Genomic DNA, 6,956 nt, shown 5'->3' with positions numbered 1-6,956 from the left:
GAATCGTGTAATCCACCATCTCCAACATGACATATACTTGCCAGTTCTGACTGTCCCTGGCAAGTTGGTTCATCTTATAAATCATTTGGGGCTTCCAAATGAAATATAGATTGATTTTATTTTGCTTACTTCATTTTAGGAGCAAGCAGTCCAGAGGTGGGTGTGTCAAAGATCCTTTGCAATACTGTTCCTAGGAACAATGAAGTCCTCGCACAAACATCAGTTGAAAGTAAAAGGCAAGTTGCACAATTGAAATTGAAAGCAAATTGCCTTGAGAAGTTGTCAAAATATCTATGAATACATCACCCCCACTAGCAATGTTATACCAGCTGTTTTTTTGTGGGAAACACATATACATATCTCCTTCTAGTTTAGAGGACCCACTTTCCACCTTAAAACTTCCTTTTGTGACTTTTGTTCAGTATTAAACACCACCAGAGCCAATGTGAGCACAATGGCAAGGACCACGGATCTTCTCCTAGGAGGCCACATTTAGTTCATGCTGCTGTTAAGGTGATGAAGAAGAGGTACAAGATGTGGCATTTGACAGTGCAAGGGGCACTGCAAGATTGGCATGGGGCAGCTCACTGTGTCCCAGGTCCTTGAGAAGATGGCCAAGCTTTGAAGACACTGTATCTTCATCCTGAGGATTCCACAGAATCCCAGTGTGAAAAAGATGGATGCCATGGGGTGACCCTGTCCTGGTCTGAGTAGAGAGAGAACATAAATTTTCTAACATGATTTTGACTGCAGAGAAGGGTCAACCAGCCCAGTGTGGCAGAGACAAGGTTTCAACACCTTGAAGCAATTAATTGTAGCATTCCCAAGGGCAGGAGACTGCCTTCAACTTACTTCTAATTAATTTACAAATTAGCCTGCTGGCCCATAAAGAGCATCATGCACTAATTAAGCCCAGCTGCTTTATGGGAAGAGCTACACAGAAATCTGTAGATTTCAAGTACCTAAAGGAAACGTCCTATCTGCAATTTATTCAACTAGCAACTAGCACTCATTGCTCCTGGAGGTTATAAATGCTGAGAAAACGTTCAGTCACAAAGAGTTAAGCATTTATATTAAATCCTGGGGATATCCACAGTTGTAATCAATAGGAGAAAGAGATAGCACCATTAGTGCCAGTGGCTACCTAGCATTTGCATCTCATGTTGATGGAGAGCCATAGTTGAAGCTTTTCCCACAGATGGAACACTTCATAAGATGCTCTCCTGTGTGCTTTCTCTGGTTTCTAATGAGGTGTAAGCTCACCTTGAGCTGGCATGATTACCTGTCTCTGCTCACTAGGGAGCAGCTTATATTAATGAAACCTGTAGGAAATTAACTATTTGTGAGACCTGCTCCCCTCTGCTCCATGTGGTAGAGTTGGGACGTGTTCAGAGGTTGCTGGAACAGGGCAGCAGACAGGGAGGGAGGGAGGGAGGCAGAGATTTGCACAGCCAGGCAGCACACTGGTTGCATAAGCCCTGTGTCTGTGGGAAATCAGACTAAAACCTTTTCAGAAGCAATACAAACATGGAGCCTTTTAGGACTAAAGTCATTTATGCAGAAATTTCCCCTATGGTCAGATTATTTCATAATTATCCACACTGGGATGTCTTGCATTTTGCTTTGAAGCATCTGTTTCTCGGCATGTCACCATTAGTTTGATCTAGCAATTCCTATCCTTATATAATAGCAAACCACTTCATGGCTATTTCACACAAAATGTCTCTCTTTTTGCCCACTAAATGACCTGGAACTAGAACACAAACATTCTGTTTGCACAGTTTTACATAACATTCACCAGAGTTTTCACACAACACTATTAAAGACTAATTTGTTTCTGTTCCCAGGCCGATGGAAAGCAGTTCTTTTGGTAGCTTGATTGCGTCAGTGTTCTTTGAAAATGTAAATAAAGATACTGAGATAAGACCTGTCCAACTGCAGAGCTCTTTTTCTCTTTATGTTTACCAGATACTTCAAGCTAAATAAAATTACTCTTTTCACTTGTCCTGCCTAAGAACATGCTCAACAAATAGGTAATCAAATTTTCTTGGCTCTCACAAGCCCTCCCCAATATATTGTGGTCACAATCAGCATCTAAGAGGATCTACAATGACACATTTCAAAAGGGCATTCTGAAAAATGACTTAGGGTCCCAAATACACCATTTTGAAAAGCAACTTAACTCCCGAGGACTGGGATTTTCAGGGAGATTTAGATTCCTGAGCGTTTAATGGCTAGCTTAGAAAGAAGAGCTTCTACTTCACAGAATGTGAAAAGTGTTACCTTGCCAACTCCTATTGATCTTGACAGAAATGCATCTGACAATGCCACTGAGCACCCAGCCTCATCTTCATTGGTACAAAACACCCCTGCAAAGTGATTGAAAGATGCTTTTCTAACTGTCTTCAAATATTATTTGCTGGGCAAAGGGCAGAAATGTTTTCTTTTAGGTGTAGTGACTTGGAGGTCCATTTCCTTGGCAGTGTTTCCTGAACCGCCTGAATTGTCAATATAGACAGATGATTTTGGAACAATATTTTGCCAAACTGGCCTTAGTCTATTTTAAAAAGATGTTGATATGTCCCACCCAACAGGTGAACCGCTCCCTAGAGAGGCCCAATTTTGACAGATATGGGAAATCAGTCAGCTGCATGTTTACTTCTGATGCTCCAGGTATAGGATGAAAGCAGCCCTAGACCTCAGACATGTAACCTCGAAATATGAAAACAAGCCTAACAGTAGAGATTCATCAAATCAGCTCAGCAGATGTTGGGGACATGGAGCAGGTGTGCTGGTAGAAGGTGCCAGCAGTTAAAAGGAAAAAGACACTGGCTTTCTCTGTCTTCATCTGTGTCCCTGCCTTCTTTGCCAGCTTCTTCCCTCCTGGACTTTAATTCGCCAGATGCTATGCATGGATATTCTGGTCTCTGAAGCAGCGAAATCACCTCCTATTAGAATATTATGATGATATTACATGCATTTTGCCAGAGTTAATTTTAAACAACTGTTACAGGTTAAAGTCTTCTATGTAACATCCCCAAGAAAAAACAATGGCAAGAATATCTTAGGGCAAAAATAAGTGAGAAGAAAGTAAGAAATTCAGGAGGCAAAAGATTATTCTGATCACATTTTATTTTTTTTTAATAATAGCTGAACAGAAGGCATGTGCCAGACAGTTACAGGAGTGAATTAGAAGGGCTCATGTGCCCTTCAGAAAGGCACATGAGCTACCTGCTCTTTATGTTATGAGATGAAACTGCAAACCCACATTACAAAGGGAATATTATTATATTATATAGAGCAATAGAACTTTACTTGCCCATTCTTCTGACATTTCTTGGGATTGTTTTTGTCTACTTTGATAAGTCAAAATAAATGTTGTCTATTTGCAATTGCTACCTTACACCACAGCCCAATAATTATTTTTTTAAAAGATCAGTCAGAAAAGAAAGATCATTAGTCGCTGATATTAGCCATTGATAGAGGAACAAGGTCACTTTAAAGGTCACAATATTTCAGTAGCTCCAGGAGTTCTGCCTAATCTACTCAGCATCCCATCCAACAGTGCATGACAAGAGGTTCTGGAGGCAGAATGGCCCAGAGAAGCATTTTGCTACCACCAGGTTTATGATGCTGCTTGAAGCAACTCAGAGCCTGATGCTATTCCATGGCATCAGCTGTTATGGAAATGTGTTTAGAGGAGCTGAGAGCCCACCAAAGCTTTCCCAGAGTGCTGCCACTTCAATATGCAAAAAACCCTCAAGCTCTTAAAAACATTTTGATGCAAAACTGCCTAAAACTGCCTCTGAAATCAGTGGCCTTTATAAGGAACTCAACCCAAGAACTGCTCTGCCCTCCTCCTGCCTTGGGAGAGGGAATACCCACATGTCCCATATAGGCATGGATAGTTCTGGGAGGCAACAAAAGCTGTTGCCTTTCCACCGGTTTCCCTCCTGGGACAGCCTGGAAACACCACCAAAGATCCAGCAGCAGAAGTTATGCCTTGCCTTAGAAATCCCCACACCTTTTCCTCTTCTTTTCCTGCAAAGCAGCAGGAGGGAGCTGAGCCAGGATGTCCCCACCACCCTCTGGGTCTCAGGCACCTTTCCCTCAGCACTCGTGCAGGCATCATTCCCCTTGCTGGGAAGGAAAGCACAGCTCCAGGGTCTGAAGCATCTCCTGCTGGCACAGTGCCCCAGGCAGGCAGGCGACAGTCCCCACCACAGCCAGCTCAGCTTTATCTCCACTGGCTGAATAAACAACCAAACATCTGCTTTAGGATATCAGCTGGAACAAAAGCACTGGACGTTTTGAGTGCAATTTAACAATGTCTATGACCTCAGACAATTTGTTGTTTCTTTAGCGCGTGCAGAGCGTGACCCCGTTCACATCCTCTAAATCCTTTTTCTGTCTTCTTCTTTCTCTGCCCTCAAAAAGGCCACAGGATGAAAACAAAAGAAAAAAAAATCCAAGAGGAACTAGTATTAAATTTTAAGTAGCAACAACCAAGCACTTCATCAGTGTGAACACGGTATGCATAAATCTTTATCACCAACAATTTTTTTATATCTGGAACCCACTATCCTGCAAATTAGTCCCATTTGTCCACTCAGTGCTAATGCCATTAAAATCAACCTCATTTGTCAAAGCATATGAATCCAGAAATCCACAGACTTGTTAATTTCTCAGTTTGAAAACGTAATCTTGATTCATAAACTAAATTTTATGGAAAGAAATCTCATTGTATTTGGAAACTACACCCTTGTCACTCCAAGGAAAATTAAGCACAGACCATTCTTTGTTTGGGTTGGCACTGGAAGACACTTTAACACCTGTGTTATTTTCTTATAGCCCAAGAGCAGCCACTCATTCTTTTCCATTCCAACCCAATATTTTTCAACTCCGTCTCTGGCTGTGGTCACCACAGAAATTTCAGAATGGTTGAGGTGGGGTGACAACAATATACGTGATTTATCACAGCTTCCCAGAGACTGTTCTGAAAAAATGGGATCCTTTTATTTTTCACAGAAGGGTAACTTTTGGTGTGGGTAAAGTATACTGAAAACTTACCAATGGTTGGGAAAAAAACAAAACAAAACACCCCACAACAAAACAAAACAAATTTTTTTCCTGAAGCTCGTTGTTTTTATTATTTATTATGTTTATTCCATATTTCTTTGCTAATTCCACCACCTCTTTATGCAACCAGTTCTTTCACAATGAAATCTAACTTTTAATTTCACTTTCCTATTCTGAAGTAACTCATCAAAATTGATCTCAGCTAATTATAACTGCTAAAATGTTCATCTCTTCACCAATGGGCTGCTACAGGAAGAGATGAATAGAAATCTTACTTTGACATGAAGAGATGATGTGAGTGGGTATCAGCAGTAGTGCATAAGTATGGGTGTGTATTTGTGAAACAGGGAAAGCAAAAAGAGAAAACCAGAGACTCATTCACCTTGGAAAAGACCTCCAAGATCATCAAGTCCAACCATTAACCCAGCACTGCCAGGTCCACCACTAAACCACGTCCCTAACCACATCTTTTGGCTATACACACTGGAACTAAGGGAAAGACAAGACAAGGGTAAAAAACCCAAAATATTGTACCCATTTCCCGCCTACTCTGCATCTACTCTCCATCCTGTTTGGTGAAGAAAACTCTTCAGTGTCATGCAAGAAGCCTTAGAATGTATACTGATGACAGGTGCAGTACGGCCAAAAGACAGAGCTTTGATAACAAAGTATTTCACAGCCTGCTGTTGCCTTTAAAGAGGGTGTGCAGCCCTCACAGATTGCTGAGGGTGCAGCCAGGTGGGTGAGAAGCACACAGTGCATGAGAACAGGAACAGATAGTGCAGGCAAGAAAACAACTCTTGAAAAACAAGCTCTCAGGGACTTTGGCAAGAACCAGCAGAAAGGGTTAAGACTCCACTGACCTTGTTAAGGCCTTATTTTCTTTCCTCTTTTGGGCATCTCTGAAACAGTGACTTAGGTTTATGTGGTCAGCACTGTCCTGATGCAGATTCACACTGTAAATAGCACCGTCCTTCTACAGCATCAAGTCAAATGCCTGCAAAAGTAGTTGGCATCCCACTGAAGTGCTATTTGTCTTGATCACAAATAGATTTTGACTTCTGCTCAAACACTGCCAGGTGGTGTGGAAGAGGGGAGGAAGACCCCAAGGACCGTAGCTCACAGTCACAGCTCCCAAAATCCGCCCTGCAATGGTGCGTGGGTAGCACATCTCCCGTCCCCGCTGGGGGCAGCTCAGCATCCCTGCAAACCTGAGCCCCGGCATCGCTCCCGTTCCTCCTCCCGCCCACGCTGCCTTTGTGGGCAGCTGCAGCATGGAGAGCAGCTGGCAGGCAGACGGGGCACGGGGCTTCAGAGGAGCTGCCAGCCTCTCCCTGGGTACAGCAGCTCAGCCACAGCCCGCCACAAGCCTCAAAAACCCATGGGCTTCCCTGGCCTCATCGGCGTGTCCTCCTCCACGTCCTGCCTTCGCTTCTCTTCCTGGCCCCCACCACGGCTCATTCCTCTGGGCAGTGCCATGCAAAATACAGGACAGCAGAAGGCCCCAGACTGCGACATGGTGGTGGGATGCAGAAGTCATCCTCCTATGTGCAATTTTTCTTTGATGCACAAAGACTGGGGAGCACGGAAATGAGGCCAGGACTGTGGAGATGTGGAAAGGAGAGAGAGCCAGGTCCCAGGTGAAAACAGTCTGTTGGAGCTGGAGAGATGTCCCCACTAACCTCCAGCCGAGATGGAGGAGAGTTGCCCATGTGGGGAGCAAACCACGATGGATGGATGAAGGCTCAGCATGGTCCCATCCCCTGAGTTGTGATCCAGGGCATCCTGAACCATGCATCATTGCTGCTTTTCCCCATAAGAACCCCAGCCCAGGTACTGTTCAGACCACCTACAAGCAGCTCCCTGCTAGCCAGGTG

The sequence above is a fragment of the Sturnus vulgaris genome, chromosome 2 (assembly GCF_052056855.1).
Source record: "Sturnus vulgaris isolate bStuVul1 chromosome 2, bStuVul1.hap1, whole genome shotgun sequence".
Taxonomy (NCBI): domain Eukaryota; kingdom Metazoa; phylum Chordata; class Aves; order Passeriformes; family Sturnidae; genus Sturnus; species Sturnus vulgaris.
The sequence above is the reverse complement of the archived record's forward strand: the minus strand, read 5'-3'. Positions refer to the sequence as shown.